Here is a 21569-nt window from a genome sequence, read left to right on the forward strand (position 1 = left end):
TGGCCTCTGTGTGACCGAGTTGTGAACCTGAAACTTACGTGTGTTCAAAACTATGCAGTAAAGAGGGACTTGTTGTAAATCGGTCCAGTGATAACTGTGGACCAGTGATAACTGTGACTGGTTCCCAGCGAACACACCTGACAGGAAGTAAATAATGAGCAGAAGCCTTTGACCTGTGTCAGAGAGCCTCTCGTCCCCTGCCTATGATTTATCTGCAAAAGAGGACCTCTCCGTGTATAAAACGGTGATGAATCCTGCAGTTAGTCAAAGTCTTTACAACATGCTGCTAAATACGTATCGTGTTGTGCACTCTTCCCTCGCAAGCAAATAAACGGGCAAAAAGACAACTTTGAATCTTCTGATGACTTCATTTTCGATTTGTGAAGAAAAACTCTCTTCTCCCGATTAACCTAGCAATATTCCATCACAATGCACACTGTTGTAAGCAGGGTCTGACTGATTATGGGAGGAAATAGTGCGTGAGTGAACACAATGTTTGACAAACATCCTCCTCATCTTATCAGAGAATTGAAAATGTCTTTGTTGCTTATATTTAGTAGAACCGCAGCAAAACTGGACCACATTGCTGCATTTTCACGATCAATCAATGTCCAGAAATGACACATGAGGGGGCAGAGGATCGACAACAGTTTCACAATGAAACAAGAAAGTATATCTTGTGGGTGGATGCAAATGTATTTTACCTTTACCTTTACGAGTTAAAAATGATATCACTTCATTGTGCTGTTTTTTTATTCACTCATACAACGTTACTGGACTCCATGATGAGTATCAAAACGTTTTGTGACTGGACAAAAGCTTTTGTTAAAAAGCACTGCAATGCTAATAAATGCTAACTTGTTTCTGCTGAGCCGGTAGTTCTTCTGCAGATATGTGTTAGCTGCTTACCGTTTGTAAACGCACCTCTAGCAGTAGCCCTTGTTGAAAGCTCTCATAATAGCAGCAGCCAGGTAGTGGTCTTAGATGGCATCGTGTGCAATGCAATCCTGGTTGTTGTAGGTTTGTCACCCAAAGCGTAATAGGTAACTGCAGGTGTCGGTGGTGATACTAGTTTTTAAGAAAGTACTTTTTTTTTGGTCTCACAGCCGACCTAGCCGCAGCGCCCGGAGCTGGTTGGCAGTGATGTCATTTAATTACACAGTGACACAAAAAATGTTGTGAAACGTGATTGTCGTCAAAGTTTTCCACATATTTCACAATTATATTATATCAACCCAATGTCTTATTCATCAAAGAAAAACATTTTCCAAAAAAAACCAGTACAAAATGGTAACATATGACATGATCACAGGATGATGAAAGGAGATAAGTTAGATGTTCAGTATGTATACATGTACTAGTTCTCAGCCACGAGCCCAATGTTTGGGAGGAAAGTACAAAGGCATGTGAAGGACGACTTGTTTTCTGTTTGCGTGTACTGTACAGGCCACAGCCGGTATGCTCATATGGCTAGCTGGGGGTTTCAGGGTGTCCGTATGTTGTTCTGTGTACGGTAGACTGGTGAGCCAATCCACTGTCTGCTCTAATGTAAGCTGGTTATCTCTCACTGCCTCTTTATTGAGCCCAAAACACAAACACACACACACACACACACACACTGCACTCAGTTGTGCTCTGGAACCTCGGGCCAAGCGTGGGTCAGGACGTCACAGTTCAGTCAGATAACGATGCACGACACAGTGACGTGTGAGAGGCCAGCACGGACGAACAGCGGTGGACTCTCTCTCCTGCTCTTTCGCTCTTCATTCGTTTATTTTTATTTTCCTTCTTCTTCTTTCATTTCTTTTATTCTTTCTTTAATGTTCCGTCTCTGATCTGCCATCTCAGGTGCTTTTTGTCATTTGCCTTATTTCTCTGCATATATCTCAATGCTCATTTACTTTTGAATATGCAGCATTTCTTTCTTATTTTTATTTGAACGTATCCATCTTATGATGATTATAAACCAACTTGCTCTTCATACTCTTTTGCTCGTCTCCTTTTTTTCTCTCCGTCGAGCCCCGAACACTCACACCAGCAATTTGCCATAACTTTGCTGCAAATGTACACCTTCACCCACACAGGTGGTAATGAACAGATCAAAAGATTGAGGGAGAGAAAAGGAGAAAGATAGCATGCGAGTGGGAGTTAATGAGGATGTTCTGAATGGCTGGCTACACAGCAGGAGTGTGACTTTGTTATGTGAGATGCCTTTATGATTGACAGTCTCCCCCCCCCCCCCTTCCTTCCTGCAAGACTTAATAAAGCTTTTGTTGGGAGATTATGTAATTTACCATAAAAGAACAGTCGATTTTTTTAAATGAGGGACTTTAAGGTTGCTAGCCAGCAGGATACTTTTTTTCTGATGCTGTTTTTGGACTTGTACCAGTTCTTTAGAGAGCCTGATAACCCCCCAACACACACACACACACACACACACACACACACACACACACACACACACACACACACACACACACACACACACACACACACACACACACACACACACACACACAGGTTGTCCTGCTTTCTTCTGAGTTAGCTGTTTGATCCTGTGTTTGTCTGACAGGACGAGAGGAGTGGTTGTGGTGGGTGTGTGTGTGTGTGTGTGGGGGGGGGGGTGCAGTGGGAGAGCCTGACTAGTAGCTCGATAACAACACACTCACCATACAAACCAAACCTGATTAAAATGTCACGTGTCAGACAGCGCGTTGCGAGTGTTTTTTGTGTGGATGACAGGTGTATGACAGAAGATAGCAAGGGGAGAAGGGTAGTAATGTGCAGAGTGCAATTAAACCTGATTTTAAAATGCCACCTGCTAGACAAGTCCAAACACAGATGAGCAGCAGAAATGTTGATCTGCTGAAGAGAAAGAAAGGTGAAGGGAAGGAGAGAGTGATGAGAGAAATAGACATATTCGCGTCATATTAGAGTTTGCCAGTTTTTGTAAATGCCGTTTACGTCAACCTCCCAGTCCTTAGTTTGACTTTGATATGGCAGCCAACTTGATGCCAAAGTTTGTCAGCGGCAAATAGACGAGATTGTCTCACGTTGTCCATCAATCAAAATGAATACACGGAGATAGTAATGCGATGCGACTACTAACTGGTAAATGAACACTATTATTTGCCCTCACATGTGCAAAACTCAACATTACTATTCAACCAGGGTGTGAACTACACACAATCACAAATAGGAACACTGGCAATTGTCAAAATTTGGAGCAAATAAAAAATGGAAATAAGGAAATAGAAGTGACAGACGCAACATTGGAAGGCAGCGGACAATAAGAGGGTTTTAAGCCAACAAATGTTTTGCAGAGGATCTAAGAGCGGTTTCATATTGTGCAAGCAGGTCAGTAATATATCATGTGTTTTACTCGCTTTATCTTCTTCAGGATCCTGGCAGCAGCTTCTGAGCGATTGCAGGACTTTTTTCTTTGGGGATTAAACCAGGAACTAGACCATAAAAGTAATCTTTGGGTGATGAAGGCACGTACTAGTTATTTTTCTAGGTCAGCTGTAGACAAGAGGTCTCTTTAGGTCACAGTCTATGACTACTCCCAGATTCCTGCGCAAAGCACACCCTGTTCAACACAGAACACTTAATTCTGTTGTCCACCACAAACATGCTTTTATTTGAATCAATACAGGACGGACGCTGCTGCAGTTCCACTGGCGATGTGCTGCTCTTGCCACACTATGATACACCTGTTATTTCAAGGTGTCAGACGCATTTGATCAGCATTTCATATCATATGGCGTTCACCTCATTTTCTAGTTGTTGCTACAGGCTGTGAACATTAATTAGGCTGCCACTCAAAACACTTTTTGCCCTCTCAGCCAATAAAACGTGATTACAAAGTGTAGTTTCTCGTAATCGTTAAAAAGCTTAATCTAAATTAATTTTATTCAGACTTTTATGAGTGGATTATATCCTGGATTCGGCATACACTTCAAGGTTTAATCCCGGCTCGTCATCACAGTTTGAGCCTTCCTAAATACACCCATTTGGTATACGCGTTCTCTTTCTGTCTCTCTGTTTAGATTAGTTGTTGGGTAATGTCAGCCCCTAGAAGACCCTGATAAACAGGACAGAGAGTTCATCTAACTAGAGACATATCATGCAACTTGTGCACATCTTATCGCATTGAGAGACATGTCTGGGAATTTATTACACTCTGTTTGCTCCCCTTGGCAGCTGGTCTCAGTCTCGATCCAAACAGTCACACTGGGTGTGAGTCTGTTTGCGTCTGTACTTGACTATGTCTGTGTGTTTGATGGATATTAATTTGTGGGAGTGTGCATGCACAGTCAAACAAATTATACCTGGCAGTTATGAAGAATAAATCATAGAAATGTGTGAGAGCGCACACACACACACACACACACACACACACACACCTGACCTGGGGCTGGATTGTAACAGTGATAAGAAGACTTGCAGGTGTGAGAGTGAAGTAGACACAAATGGATGAGAAATAGAAAGGCATCCATTTGTAACAAGAAAGTGCTTTATGGCAAATTAGTTTTGTACTGATGTGGGTTTATTTTAATATCTGGTTTCCATGAGCAACCGCAGAAACAATACACAAATCACCATATTCTCTCTCCCTCTGTGTGTGTGTGTGTGTGTGTGTTAGGTAATATGTAAAGTCTACCAGGGTCAAACAGCCGTCAAAGCCAGCATGTGAGGTATTAGCACAGATCCAACTTCAAGTTCACATTACCACATCAAACGTGTCCCCATTTCAGCTGCACTGGAGGAGAACTCTCCCTGACAGAGGACGGCCTCTATTCATTCAATGTTACTGAAGAGCTCATGACAACAAGATAAAAAAAAAACAACTTTATTAATGAGTGTGTGTCAAGAACACACACACACACACAGACACCCAATATGACAAAGTTTATTTGGTTTATTTGGTCAACATGTCGGAGCAGTAGCATAGCAACCCAGCCGCACAAATGACACACAAAGACGCTTTTCTGAATTTTAATTACAATTGACAAGCTGGAGCACAGATGCGCTCTCATATCCTTTGAGTTTATTCAGTTAGCCATAATATGATATTGTAGGTGTGTGGAAATAAACAAGGAGTCGAGTATTCCCTTTGGCTGCACCTTGTGGCCGTTTATTTCCATCCATACAAAACATAAAACACCTTCACTTCCTGTCACCCTTTAACCCCCTCTGTCACCAGGATTACGCCCCTTTCCTTCATGGGGCCCCGTGAATTCGGTCGTCCCCTTCAATATCATTGTTACCGCTTGTACTTTGTGTATGCCGGTATGCTGTTTTGATGATCACTATCATTGTTATGGCATCCCTGACATGGTTACTAGGTAACTTGAATACAACATATATACACACAGGTGTCGCACTACACAGGCACAGAACACTTGCTCTGAAGGATTATGGTTATTAATCAAACTTCTTAAAGTTTTCATCAAAACATTTTACAAGTCCTTAACAAGCCCAAAGTGTGTTTTCAGCTTTTTAATTCTTACAAACATTTGGAAGATGTACATACACTGTGTATGAGCTAGTGTGTGTGTGTGTGTGTGTGTGTGTGTGTGTGTGTGTGTGTGTGTGTGTGTGTGTGTGTGTGTGTGTGTCGGTGTATCACGTTCTATTTGTGCTCCTTTATGGTCACAGTAAAATGGCTTTTAGCTTTGCCATCTGTACCATTTTGTTGATCAAAAGAGTCTTTTAACTCACACACATGCACGCACACACAGTGGTGGAGCAGATGACACTTTGATACGGGTAATTATGGGTAATCTTTTATGTCACTTCTAATGCTGACAGGAAATGGCAGCGCAAATACACACTCATATGAGCATGCGAGCACATTTACACTGACATGTCAGTGTAAATGTGATAACGTATGAGTGCATGCATGCACTCATATGTTATCACTTACGTAATAGAAATATTAATAGATCTATATATCAACCAATGCCAAAGGGCTGGGAATAGTACATGTTTGACATAAAGGTTGTGTTACAGCTCCAATGTGTGATCAGTGTTGAGAGATGGGCTCTTGTGGCGGAACAAAGAATTGCACGAAATTAGTTTTAGATGTTTTTGAAGGCACCGCTGATGATTCCCAGTGTGGTTGTGCTTCTAGAACAATGATAACAGATGAAGCAGCAAAATGTTGTTGTACAAATTGATACTCATACAGTAAACTGGTGAAACTATTTTAGCAAAAGAATGTCACATATAATTAAAGCCAGTAAAGCAAAAAGGGGTCTTAAAGCTATTTTTCTTTTTAGATGTTTGGCTTTTTGACTTGCAAAAGGACAGGACATTTTGTACACAACCGTAGGTTGAACATAAGCCTTCTAGCTTTGTAACATTGACCTTCAGTCCAAATCTCTGAAAATACGAAGGAGCACAAAACTGGTAAACCCTTTGACACACACACACTGTGGCTGGCAGATCAGTGTTGTTGTTGTGAGAGCATGACTTTGCGCGTGCGTGTGCGTGTGCATGTGCGTGTGCGTGTATGACATGTCCTGATGAGGCAGTTGATTTAGGCTGCTGGTAGGGGGTACTCTAATCCGGCACGCACTCACTGGCACTACCCTACCGAGTTATTCCACTGACAGCCACCGCCCTGGGAACAGGAGCTCAAGCTCACGCACACGAAATTCACACACACATTCACCCAAACACACCCCTCTCGAGGCAATGTTCTTTCTGATCTCGCTTTGGGACTGGTGGGGACAGATGGATGAACAGTGGGAGTCTGGGCTGCCATGTCTCAAAAAGCAAAAGCATGCAGGCACAAATACACATATCTTACACACACACACACACACTCGCACGCACAGGATCGCCCTGACTTGGTCAGAAAGTGGCATACATATAAACAGACAGGCTAAAATGCTCACGGAATAGTCTAACTTGGTCTGTCTAAATCACACACAGATTCAGATACAAAATACACACGAAATTTACACACACACACACACACACACACACACACACACACAAAATGCTCAGCCCATTCTCACCCCACACTGCTCTCAACCGTCCCTCCGTACATGCAGTTCTTACAGACAGATTAACAATACAATACACCCACATCACAACAGACACTCCCAATACGATGGTAATGAATAGTGCAATAAGCACATTATTGGCAGAGAGGAGCCACGAGGCTGATTGCACCACCGCTTAGAAAACGAGTACTAGACAATATGTACTGAGAGAGTTTGACCTCGTAATAGTAGCAAAAAGATGTTTCTTCCCATCGTTATATAAACAATGGCGCCGTCGGTCTATATGGAAGAGAATGTTATGTTACCGGATATTTTCCTATTTCCGAATGACTTTACCTCACATTTGTTTCTAAAGTCTTGCCAATAAGCAGAATATCTCATGGACACGTTGTGGCCAACGACTGGACTGGGGTGGTACAGGAGACCTAATTGAATCAGGGATACTAGCGTGGGTTAAATGTGCTGCGTGTTGCTAATTTTCAGGTGTGGGCTACTTTTGCGACTCATGAATATGCACTTCAGTGCTTAACACTGCGACTGTTAAGTCCCGAACTCTATTCAGATTTCATCTACGTACCTCCACGCTACTCTCAAAATCTGTAGCACTTTGAGAGTAATCCACTTTCCTCTTCTTTATCTAATTTGCACCTCAATTCTATAAATGATTTGCCTTCATGCAATGCTTACTCTACTCATTCAAATCATAATTTATTCTGTATTGAATTATCTGAAACTAGATAACATAACATCTTTATATCAATTACCTCTGAAGAACATTTTAATTTTTCATCTCATTCCATTTCATCACGATCACCCTCTGCTTTCTATCATTAAAGTTGCATCATCTATAAGCTCATTTAACCCCATGGGAGGGCAGTTCCATTACATTAGGCTTAGGTTATCCAATGAGTAAATATTGCTCACGGCTCTTGGCTCGTCATCCTCATTCTTCAACTGTCTTCTTCTTCCTCGACAGACTGGCAAAAGAGGCTTGCACGAAGGAGGAGGCAGAGCAGTTACTCGAAGAAGAGAGGAGGCAAGGTGAAATTCTCAGGTAAGGAAACAACCAGAGTGAAAATAGACAAAGTGGGGGAATGCGATAATGTTTGGTAAAGCCAAAGTAGGATGGAAATAAATCAGAAAAACAAAAGATGTAAAAAACAAAACAAAGTATTTGTCTGCATCACCATGATTGGCTGTCAGCTCCATGACCAGATGCATGGCAGGAAGGCCAGGGCAGATGGGAAACAACTGTGTGAGACGATAGAGAGGGAAACAATAAAACAGGGAATGGAAAAACAGAGGAGAGAAAGTTAATTCAGCTGACCCTCCGGTTATTTCCTGGAAATAAAGAGAGAGATTGAAAAATGACGTGACAGGAGTGGAGGTGAAGAGAGTGGGAGGGAAGGAGAAGATGAGACGTCGGGGAGAAAAGAGTTTTTTCAATCAGGCCACTGACATTGAAAGCTGCTAAATGAGTCAACCATCGGGCGAGGAAACGCACGCAATCGCTCTCCTTTTTTTCACTATCTTATCATCGTTGACAGATCTGGCTCATATCTGTTCCTCCATTTGGTGCCGTCAGCCTTATGATTTATGTCATCTGACATTGTAAAACGGGATCTCGTGACAAGCAGTGCCTGTGCTCTCTTCCACTCTGCACGCACACACACACACACACACACACACACACACACACACACACACACACACACTCAGGCACCAGGAAGGAGCTCGAAGTCTTCCCTCTCATCCCGTCTCGTCTTGGACTCCGTTCATTTTTGATCACCTTAAGCCACAAACTCTGAATGAGAAAAACAACAACTACTCAACCCCGCTGAGCTCTCAGAAGCCATCACGTCACTTTGCCCGCAAGACCCAGCCATGTTCATAGCGTTTGTCTATGACTGTGTCGACAGGCTTGTGTGTTTCTGCAGGTGTGTGCGTGTAACTGTGCCCCCTGTGCCTGCAAGGTATCCATGGGCCTCGCGTGTGTATGTGTGCACCCACCTGTGTGTGTGTGTGTGTGTGTGTGTGTGTGTGTGTGTGTGTGTGTGTGTGTGTGTGTGTGTGTGTGTGTGTGTGTGTGTGTGTGTGTGTGTAAGAAAATAGGAAACTGTTCAGTGTGCTCTCGCCCACATGTTCCTTTAAAAGTGTTCTTGGAATAACAGAATGTTCTATTCCAGCACTCTAGTTTCCCCACATCCACACTTTGCATGGGTTTGTGACTTGATTGAACATGCGTGTGTGTGTATACACATATGTGTGTGTATATGTATTTGTGTGTGCGTGACGTGAGCTGAGCTAGTGATCTTTCTTGTTGCTCAAAGTGCTTTTCGTCTGAGCATATTGAGAGTCAGAGAGAGGGAGGAGAGAGAGAGTGCTGTAAAACATGGCTGTGCCCTTTTTTAAGGACATGGTGTTTACATCACTCCTCCGTTTCTCTCTCTCCGTCTCTTTAAGTCACCTATTTCATTTATTTTACTGTATGTCCTGCTTTCCTTTTCTGTACATTAATTCTATTTTTTTCTTTCTTCTCGTCATTCATTCCCTGCATCTATGGAAGTCTATAAATTACAAAATCACTCAAAACAATTCAAGCGCTGTTTAGTCTGACAGTCATTTGAGAGTGTTCAGCCGCACATTTGTAATAGCAGAATTATAACTACATTTTCAAAATCATTTAACAATAATAATTTATCTGCTTAATCTTTACTTTAAAATGCAAGCTTTTTTTCCATACAGTATATGGCTGAGAGGCAAACATCATGGTAACTCGGGAGTGTTGCCCCAGGACGCTCAGCGTGCTCTTTTTCTGAAATGCTCTGCTTCAAAAGCCCACAGTTACACATATTCGCACCAGGGAGCAGTAACCACAGTCTCCTGCTCTTACGCGCTAAACTCTACTGGAGCATATGGAGGTTTAAGTGTCAAAAGTATTTTGTTCAGGACGGAGAGAGATTGGCTCGAAGAATTTCCCCATTAGTTTCAGATTCCAACTACAGTCATTCTGAACCACACCTTTAACGGCTAATGTTGTCTTATTCACACACTCGTCATTTTAACAGCACTTGTAAACAGATCCTATTAGTTGTACTGTCTAAATATTTATGTGACAACTCCCACAAAATGTTCAGACATTTTTTGGCATCTGTGACATGGCAATGAAGTACTGTTAATTCATGCAGACAAAATGGTTAAATGCTCTGCGTTTGTTTGTGTGTGTCAGAGGAGCATTTGTGCGGCAGCAGCAGGCCCTGCGAGCGACTCTCTCCGTGCTCCGATCCTCTGGCAGTGAGCTCGCGGATGTACGGGGTTTCCTCAGCCAGCTGACAGGGGTCTGGCAGGCCTTCAGATCTCAGATACTGCAGCACAGCGCACAGGTGTTCTCAGGTAAACACATATACACATTCATACACACACCAACTAAAGCTTCACATTTGAAGAGAGTATGAACAGATAGAGTGAGAAACAGCGATTTAGATGATGTATGAGGGTAGGACAGCAAAACAGAGAGTGTATATTATTACAGAGCTGGAGCGGACATAAAAGAGAAATATTGGAAAAAAGGGTTGAGCAAATAATCTCTCAGCGGGAGTTAATATTAGTTTAACTGTGGTATGGACTCTTTTAGCTCTGAGGGCAGCACCCACAGTGGATGACTAATGTGTTTATGTGTAGATGTGTGTTTACAGTCACTACTCAAACTTAAAGATAATTCAGCAGGGAAGGAATGTGTGCGTGTTTATGGGTATATGTGTGTAAATGCTGTAAACTGCTGAAATTCTTACCATACATTTGAAAAAGAAAAGCAGAACTGCAGAGTGCATTTGTGTGTTTGTGTTTATCGTTGACAGTAAATACCCGAAGGAGAGCTAACTGCCGGCTCACCTCATGGGTGGGTCTTTTTCTCTTTTATACATGTTCCCAACAGCTGCCAAGGATGTGTGTGTGTGTGTGTGTTTTGGAGGGACAGAGGGAGGGAACAAGGGAGAATTTGATCGAGGAAGATAAAGAAAACCGTCTGCTGTTGGTATTGATGCGTGTGAGTATGTGTTTGTTCAGTGACGTGAGCATGAAAGGCAGCTGCTGCACGAACCAACACATGCAATAAAATACACACCCAGGAATGCGCACGCAAACATACACATACGCATGCATGTAAGCAAACATGCACACAATACAAATTATCACAGAAACCTATATTTTCCCCCAAACTAATCATCACATCCAGACACGCACACTCAGAAACGTACAGTAAATTAGGGGTCATATCAAACTTTATCTTGTTGTATGCTGTGCAGCGTTCTACATGTAGTTGTCTTGTATCGTGTGGCTTGTCTCCCAAAATAACTATTTGTTGCACAGGCAAACAAAATGCAGATGATGATGTGAATGGTATAAAGATCTACCGTTTTATTACCGAGGTAAAAGAAAAGGATGTTTTTGTAGAAACTTGCCTGGACACGCAAGTTTGTGGCGCTTCTCAACTCCAAAAAGAGCAAATCTTTAATTTACCATAAATATAAAAAATTTCCAAGTTGATTTAAATACAACTATCAATATATGAATTGATGTCTGAATAAATAAATTAAGCAATCAATAAGTCAAATGCTTTGACAAAAAAAGAAAACAAATCAGGTATTTGTCGCTGTCCCAGGACTGTAATAATTGTTCTGATCATTTTGGGGGAGTGTCTTTGGAGGGAGGCCTGAAGGGACGGGTGGTCAATATTGCCGACTTGGCGACTTTCTTGCTAAATTTGGGGGCTTTTGGAGATAGTACTGTCATAGCTACTTTCATTGGAAAAGAGTTGACAGCACTGTGCTGGATTTGTCAGTTGGATCATTTTCAAAGTCTAGCGTTCTCATGCTAGATCATCAAGATGAACAAAGTTGCCTTTAATAGTTTTATTAATGAGCCATATGTCCGTGGAAATGAGCCTGAACTTTGCCAGAATTCGTAAGAAGCTTTTAGTCTCGTTGGACTGATTTGCAGACCTCTACAAAGCACACATAAGACTCCAGACTAATATGGGCGTTGGCTCACAGTTAAACTGTGCTACCTGTCAGCGTTCTGTGGTTAGCCTCAAACAGCAGAAGAAAAAACAAGGAAAGTCTGAAAGACGTGAGAAACATAAGGAGGTTGCCTAACGTGAACAGACGAATGTGGTTCATTGTTTGGTGGAGAAGAAGAGGGTGGAAACGAGAGAACAACCTCAAGCGATGTGGAATTTTACAGAGAGCAAGACAAAGACGAGGGCAGAGGGAGATGAAAACATAATTCATCCGTGATCATTTTGTGCCGATGTCAGCAGCTGACTTTACTGACAACTTGAATTGAAGCTGACTGACAGAGACTTTAGAAAGTGTGGGAGTTTTTATTCAACACGCTGGAAAAGAGGATAGAGGGTTGACAGGGGAATCAAGGTTAAAAAGCAATGACTAAGTGTGACTAAGGGTGTATGAATCTGTGTGTGTGTGTGTGTGTGTGTGTATGACCGATCCCTGAACCGCAGCCATATGCCAACACGCTATCCTTAGACTATATGGTGTCTATTTCCCAGGAATCTTTGTGTGTGTGTGCGTGTGTGTGTGTGTGTGTGTGTGTGTGTGTGTGTGTGTGTGTGTGTGTGTGTGTGTGTGTGTGTGTGTGTTGATAGTGACAGCAGCAATATAAAAATATCAAATATGTTCTCAGCAATGTTTCCATCTCCTCCCTGCCAGCACTGTCTCCACATCTGTCTGTCACCGTCTGTGTTTTACTGTCTGTTAGCCATGTAGTATGACTGTGCTATGTCATACCATATATACTGTTGTCAAGAGAGCTATTACGTGAATGTTCGATTCAGAAATCTATCTGTTGCAACATGCATCAATCATTAAAAGATGTATGCGCTGCATTAGAAATAAACTCATTCCCTGACGTACAAGCATCAGCTGGAATACAGTTTGTGGTTTAGAAGCTGGTATTGCTTTTATTACGAATAATAAACTATGCAGACTCCCAACAATGTTAGCGGTACCCAACCACTTAAGAATGTGATATTACAGTTATATAGACCTCCAATGTGTAGCTGCTTGTGTGTTAATAGGTAACTGTAAAGGTGTGATTAACAGGACCCTGTAGTGTCACATGGTCCTTATTTATACTTTACGCCTTATAAATGGCCTGATACACTGTAAATACCAGCATATCTGGAGGTGTTGGGTGTGTCTGTGTTGGGTGTGTCTGTGTGCTTTCGTTGGGTGGAGAGAGAATATGTGACCAATTATTGTGAATTGCGTTGTTAAAATGCAATTATTTCATGTTGAAATTTGCATATTTATCGTCTATGTTATTGCGGAACACAGTATTTGTGAGTGAAAATATGTATCAGTTGTGTGGTACTGTGTTTCTCCCCTACTTAAAATCTATTTACAGTAATATCGTTATCCATGAAAACCTGGCCAATGATATTAGAGAATCTTTTTTTCTAATTCTATGAAGCTGTGCAGATTTTGTTTTTAACTGATAAATCGTGACAAAAACTTCCTTTTCTTTTCACATTTTATGTAATTCTGAGATCATTTCACTTTCAGTATCACCTACATCAAGTGTTCTTGTAGATTGCTCATACAGTGACCTTTTCTTCTTACAGTTGTGTTCAGGCCCAAACGCACTGAAAGCAACAACATCAATTGAGGCAGATTGATGCCGCTATGGCGCACTGCAGGCATCCGGTTTGAAATGCCAACACCACAGAGCCAGCAGTATTTATATTACAGAAACCCATGAACACCATATCTGTAGCCCATAGTCACTAAAGTAAATATTGGAGCCATCTTCACAAGCCACATATCTTACAAACATTCTGACTTTAAAATTGGAAGAATCGGGGGAACATTTACGTTTTTTTCTAAAGCTAGCTGTGTAAATGTCTAATCGAACAATTCAGTTGTTTGTGTTGATGATTTGCCATAAATATCTGAAGCTTCTCTTAACTCCAAACCTTCCCTGGTCTTAGTGGTGTTTAAGTTACTCAGAAAGGATTTCTACGAGGACTGGTCAATATGTCAAAGAGGAGGAAAGTACGAGTGTTTGTACAACTCGTTTTTTATCTCGTTTCTCATTTCTGCAACAACCTGCCCGCTAGCAATACGGTAAAACGGTTACAGTGCCTTGATGGCCAGGTGCTAGTAAGTTGCTGTGATATTTACAACCACATCTTGTTACACTGTGTGTGTCTGTGTGTGAGCACTGTGACACACAATAGACGCACTGCAGACAAAGTCAGTCAGGCCTGTTTGCTTTCATTGCAAAGTCTTTCTGCTCCATCAAGTATACAACCATTTCTGTTTGGATGTGTCCATTACTGTTTGTGTTTTTGTGCCGCTTGTGTGTCCTTCTGCAAGTGGCTCTTTTGCCGTCAATTATTGTGTGTTCAGTGTTATTATTGTGAGTGTGTGTAAGTTTCTGAGTGTCTCCGTGTTTGTGTGTGTGTGTGTGTGTTGCTTTACCCTGGCGAACCTTGTCATGTCACAGTGACCAGAAAGCAATTATCGGTGTATTGCCGGACCTCCTACACTTCCCTCTTCCTGCAGAGAGGGAGCGAGGCCAGGAGAGAAGGAATAAAAACAAAGCCACAGAAAGAGAGGAGCGAGACAGTGAAGAGATGGATGAAGGAGAGAAAAACAGTGAGAGAGAGAGAGAGAGAGAATGTTAGGAAAACAAAGACTTGGAGGAGGAAAATGTCAGGCTGACATTGCTTATTTTGAGGGCTGTCCAGAGTCACGCCACTTTTCCCTGCGTTACGCTCAAATGGACCCTCACAGGCAACTCTCTCAATATAGATTGGACACACACACACACACTCGCAAATACAAACACATAACGCTCCTTTGACACACTCCACTACCCACACTACCAGCCTATCGGCCATACAAACAGCTAGTCAGACACCCACACAGAGCTTTTGTCTGTTGGCTCTTTTTTTTTTGGCTGCTTTTTTTTTGCTTTATAAAACAGCAAGAAATCAACCTGCAGCGCGTGCAAGACCACCATGACCTGAGGAGCGCTTGAACCTCTTGGTTACAAGGCAGCATGGACGTGTGTCTTTAAAGCAGCACAGTTCCATTGTCACACCTTTAAGCCCCCCCCCCCCCCCTCCCACACACACACACAGAATTGTGTCATGACGTTCAGACGTTCCTCAAAGTCAAGTTTGCCGGAGTAAAAAGCATTTCTCAGAAGGTTTGTTTTGTTTTATCCATGTTTGTAGTCAAATATGTGTGCACGCGGAGTGATCCATTAAAACTACAGAAGAAGAAGCACCTTTCTCTCCACAGAACTACAGCGCAGCCGTGCATCATTGATTATCAGACACTGAATATGCCGATCGTGATTGTTCTCATTTTATGTTTCTCACTTCTACTTGAAGACAGAAGCCAGTATGCAAATATTTCTACTGAAGACAGTTGTGTGCATGTAGCAAAAGTGTTGTTTTTTCAGAAAACAGTGACGTGCCTCGAGTTATTCGCCACTCAGACTTGGAGCTTAAGTGCTTTTCTCTTGCGTGATATCCACTGCTGCCTTGAGCTGCTGGCCGGACATCAGGCCGAAATATTGCATTTAAGCATTTCTTCCAGGTCTATTCTTTTTTTAATAAATGCATCCACCAGCCTGGAGGTTGTTATGTAAATTTGAATTTGCCGAGCAAAATGACACTCCCTACCTTTGCACGATCACAGCAAGTTCAGATTCAAGCACGCAGAAATTAGTCATACAGAGCCCACAACATGCTCACTCAGATCAGGTGTCTCCTTATTCAAAAATGAGTCCTACTATGTTTATTAAATGTGTATTTGCAACTAGCTTACGAATTCTCTTATTTTGGATTTATTTTGTATTGCATGTCATTGCTGTACACGCATTGTATCATAACTGACAAGGTGAGTATGGACAGACAGTGAAGGGAGGAAACGGTAGCAATACAGCAGCTACTTTGTGTCAGACACACAACAACAAAGACTGCCAGACTTTGGTGTACAGTTTCATGGTTTCCCTTGAACACAAACTCCCTCGTACTCCCTTCTTCTCAACACTGTCCTCTCCCTCTTCACCCCCCAGCTTTCTCATTTTCAACTGCTCCTTTGTGTCTCAATTTACCACCTTGGTTTTCTTTTCAATACTGTATTTCTCACTCTTCCTCCTCACGTCTTGTTTGAGGTACTCTCATGTTTCTGTCTGGAACTTCTGTCTTTCTTTTGTTCCCCCTCCTCCAGCTCTTGTTTTGTTTCTCCTTCCAATCGTGTCACTCTCGTAGATAGATTAATTCGGTGTAGTAACAGTGTGATAAAAAACTCTACTGTACCTGTCTTTCTCTTTCTGTAAGTCATACAGTGTAACAGCCTCTGGTGACAAGCTTTGAGACGGCGCTCTATGCAGACAAGCTTTTTAATCTGTGTGTGTGTGTGTGTGTTTGTACAGTGCTCAGAGAGGAGCTGAAGCATTCCAGTGCGGAGTTACAGAAAATGAGAGAAGAGAAAGAGCTCCTAACTCAGCAGCTGGTGTAAGTGTCTACACGTATGTGATAAAAGCATGCACATGCACAGATGGGGACGCAGGTGGATTTTGGTATGTGGAATGTGCCGGGTGAAGAGAAGGTCATCGCAGGGCTTTGCGCTGGATAACTTTCTTCTACCAATCAAAACCTTCTAAACAGCCCTCCTTGCATCGCTCAAACCAGGAAATGCTCACCTTCCACATACCGGGCCTGCTAAGCTGCAACAACAGAGGATTTTACTTGTATACACTCACACAAAGGTCTAGTCAGGGGTTTAGGACTTCAGAAAAAAATATGCCTCTGTGGCTTTTGAAAATATGCTGATGACGGAGCTCTATCAGTTCAAACATTTTGCTCCTCTTTTGACATTTGTTGTTTTCACTTTTTACCTGGACCTGCAGACACGCGCACACACACACCACACAATGTGTAATTTGTCCAATGGTTTGGTTTATGACTCAATACCATCAAAACGAATGACATTCCCATTGTCTCAGCTGTACTTTGTTTGGTACTACCAGATTAGCAAACATTAGAAATGTTAAAGAGCAAAACTAAGAACATGGTAAACATTATACCTGCTAAACATCAACCTGTTAGTGTTTTCATTGTGGCCAATGTACTTCTTAACCACAGAAGTACTTACTCCATGGACACTGTATGCAGTGTTTTCCTTGTAGCATCTACTGTTGTCACAAGCACCATAAAACGGTCACTGTTTAGGTGAAGTTTTGCCGTCCATCAAAAAACTTCGTTGTTTTTTTCACTCTACAAGAATTCCAAACAGATAAATTATTCCATATTTGGTCATCTCCTGACTCTAGTTTGCACGGAACGGTGGCGACTTTTACAAGTGTTTGTGCACGTCCAACATTCTGAGTTCTAGTGGATGATTTTTGATCTTGTGTTATTGACTTTCATAATGTTTGACAAATGATCCACTTTGAAAGTGCACACACACAGGCGCACACACACATGGGCAAACGCCCACAGAAACACTCGCAAAAGTAGACAAAAACACGAACATCCCCCTTTACACACAGGGAGTAAATGTTAAATGTTGCTGCTATCTGAATATCAGCACATTAAAGGACTACTTGACCTGACAGACTGCAGATGAAGCACTCATTTGCTCTCTAATGTTTCCTCCTCCTCCTTCTATAACCTCATCGGTCTCTGTCTCGCTCTCTCCCAAATGTTTCTTGTCAAGAATCGATGTTTTTGACCTTTAGAAATGTCAATTTAAAGTGCTCAGTTATGGGAAAAACTATCTCATGCCACACAAATTATCCATGCCACTTTGTGCATGTATCCAACACAAATATGACTTTGTGTGCGCATATGGTTATGTGTGTATGGTTATGTGTTTATGGAATGTACACGTCAGGGATGCAATACAGGGATCAGGGCTGAGACAGAGAGGATGGAGTTTGGATGTTTGCAGTCGCACGCAACCCACCCAGACGTATGGACATATGCTGTAGGGAGAATCAGCCTTAAGGCCGTGTGTGTGTGTGTGTGTGTGTGTGCGTGTGCGTGTGCGTGTGTGTGTAAAGGTGTGTGGAGAGGTAAAATGGGGGCTCACCTCTATCTGAGCAACTCAACTCTGCTGCTAAATGTGTACACTTTAGTACTGCGTACAATATTTAACCTAAACTGTAGGCCAACGTTTTTGCCGAATTTTGCCAAATGTAGAGCAATAGTTAGGCCTATCGTGTACCTTATCGTTCATATTTCTAAATTCATATTTTTACAAAGCTTATTGTAAGGGTAATCAGTCAAAAAGCGGTTTAATTTGAGTCATGTCAATTTAATCTACCGTATACAGCATAAAGTCACAACATGTTTGTGTCTTTAACAGCATGACAAACTCAATTTCTTCTGATATGAATTTTAAAAAGTAGACACAAGTAGCAATGGTATGAGGAACATAATTACAATTTAAGGTACACAAAAGGTGTAATGAGTATGAGTAAATATTTGGTGTAGTAAATTAAGGATTTTCCAGCAAATAGTCGTTATGAATTATGCTAATCACAAATTGCAGTGGTGGGGAAAGTTTTCAGATCAGAGATAAAACATTGAATTGTTATTTAAATATTATGAGCAAAAAGTACTGAATTTAGAATACTGGCCCTGGCAAGTGTGAAGCTAATCTGTGTATATATTGTTGGGCAGTTTAAACAATATATCATATTTTACAAGGTCATCATATGTTTTGTAAGTAAAATGTTGATTTGTAACGTAATGTAGTGGATTAGAAGTAAGAAGTTAAAATCCATCACCAACACAATATAAACACAACCCAATGATTTCTCTTTTTGTCCTATGTGTTGACAGTCATGCGAGGTCTAGACTTATACCACATGGGACGTCTGACTTGATTGGCTGAGCCTCCTTTCACTCTCCCGTTGATGCCGATTGGTTGCCTGTTCAAACACCCTCTTCCATGTTCGCTGTGTGTGTGTGTGTGTGTGTGTGTGTGTGTGTGTGTGTTCTTCATGTCTCACCATCATATCAGCTCCAGAGCTTCACAAACCCGTGATGCTCACTTGAGATCCAAGAACAAAAAGTGCCAGCTTGTTTATGTGCTAGAGGTGTTGCTATGACAACTGCCCAACCCTTGACCCCCTCCTCCATCAAACATCAGCGTTAGGTTTCTCTGGCGCCAGCTGCATTGCCTTGGAAACTCACATACACATATATTTCAGGGGCGGTAGGACAGTGACAGGCTGTGTGATCCTAGCACGCAATCTGATCAGCGCGCCAGAGAGACTCTCCAGGGCAGAGTGTTTGACTATTTACACACTTAAAACACGCTTCAGGATCTTCCAGCTTCTTCTCAATCTTCTGAATGTTCCTGCACTCACGCTATCTGTGCATGGACTTCCTTCTCATGTGAATAGTGCTGGTTGTCATGCTTGTAATGATGTGATGATCAGCTTACCTGACTTCCAACTCATACCATTGGCCACTGAACAAAATGATGTGTGCAGTTACAGTGTGCAGTTTCGCCCTCGGGCACTTTGACAGCGTTTGTCAAATAGGATCACAGAGAGCGCCGCAAACCCCCTCCTGTAACGTCTGGGTGACACGTATGTCAAAGGTGTTTGGGAAGCTTCCTGCTGCATCCAGATTGGCAGGAGACGTTGAGCTCATCCTTTCATCGGAGGATGAACACATGGATCATCCAACACAGAAAGCAGGCCAGGTTGAAAGGTATGGATTAGAGGGAAGAGAGGAATAGATGAAAGACGGGATGGATGCGCTGAGCAAGGGAGGAGAGATGAAAGAGTGGATGATGGAATGAGTGAAGGTCAAGAGAGAAAGAGCAAAGGATTCATGTGATTGATGTGATACGGCTTGTTTTCACAAGGCGGATGCACGCGCAGGGCGAACGAGTATGTTAAAGTGTGTGTGCGTGTGTGTGTGTGTGTGTGTGTGTGTGTGCACCGTGTGGTTCTGTGCCTGTCTGACTGTTGGCAGTAAAATAACTATTGATCCCAGGGTGTATCCAAGGGCCTCATTAGAACTTGCTCTGCCATTTGCCTGACCCACACACACTGACACTTTTCTCTCCCTCCGTCGCCTCGGCCTTCTGTTTATCACATATCAGATAAAATCAATCACAGCCCTTCAGGAAGGGGGACGTCTTTTTCCTCAGAGGAAAAAACCCCAACTCATCCCTCTTGTTTCTCTCTCTCTCTCTTTCTCTTTCTCTCTCTCTCTCTCTCTCTCCCTCTCTCTCGCTCTCTCTCTCCCCTCTGGGCTCTGTTATCATGTGAGCACATGCCGCACAATAAATGGTATTTTCCTGAAATGCAAAGAAGCTTTTCCCTCTCATGTGGTTTTTTGGTGACTTGCCATTCCCACGGTGGGAGGAGAGACTCAGCAGGGTGTCACGGGTACAGTACAATTTCAGTGTCAAGATTCACCATGTTTTTCACCGTCTGCCACCCGTCACCACCCGTCTGCTCAGACTAGATCACAGCAAACTATGCTCAGTTTTTTTCACTTTCATTTGTGGAGGCACACCCTCATGTTTTGCTTGTCTGTTTTACTTTTTATGATACTTTGTTTGACCAGCTGGCACATCTAATTACATCAAATTTATATATTTTTATTCTGAAAATGACCAAGAAGGCAGAGTGAAGATAATGTTTGATTATTATCAGCATCTGTCATCCACAACAGGTATTTAACTCTCCACAGCCAGCTGTAGGCGGCAGGTATGAGTTCCATCTGCAGTCTGTAATTTGAGAAAAGCGTGTTGTCATGCTGTCCACTGTGGTCTTACGAAACCAGCTAACTTTTTTCCCCTCCTTCAACACATAACTCTGACTGTTTATGATTCATAAGTCCACATCGTTTCTTAGTTTATGCTGTGCAAGCTATTACAAGTGGAGACGGTGGAGTCCTCAGGTCATATTGAACATAACCTGACACGCCAGATGGTTTGTTGCACTGAACCATCTAAGACCGTCATTACAAACTGTTTGGAAAAGGGCAGACGCTTTAAAAAAATACGTGGCGGGTAATTGGATGAACCATCTGTCAATCAAACTCTTACCAAAGTCAGTTGGACGAAAAGCAAAAACATCTTTATCGTAGAGAAAAGCCTTCAGTGCTGTTTTTTGCTTGTCTTTCAACTAAGAAGCACTCTCCACTTCTGATTTAACTGATGCTATTGTAGCATCTCTAGGCTAACCTCTTTAGGAGCCGCCATTGTTGTTTAGAACAAACAGTGGCCTTTCCATGTTGTCTCGCACACACCTAAGCCACGCCCGTAGCTGCCAGGAGCTCCTCACAGGATACCGAGTGATCTGGATCCTATCGTGTGATATGTGATCCCGTCAGGAACAGGAGACCAGCGGATAAAGAATATTGGAAACAGCACCCAGAAGTCAGATATCATGTGGTCTCTGAACGTGAAGACAGAAAGAGGGTTGAGACAGAGAAAGACGAGGGTTACAAACAGTATACTGTGAAACAGGCAGAATGTAGGAGCA

This window comes from Melanostigma gelatinosum (assembly GCF_949748355.1).
Source record: "Melanostigma gelatinosum genome assembly, chromosome: 7".
In the NCBI taxonomy this organism is placed as follows: domain Eukaryota; kingdom Metazoa; phylum Chordata; class Actinopteri; order Perciformes; family Zoarcidae; genus Melanostigma; species Melanostigma gelatinosum.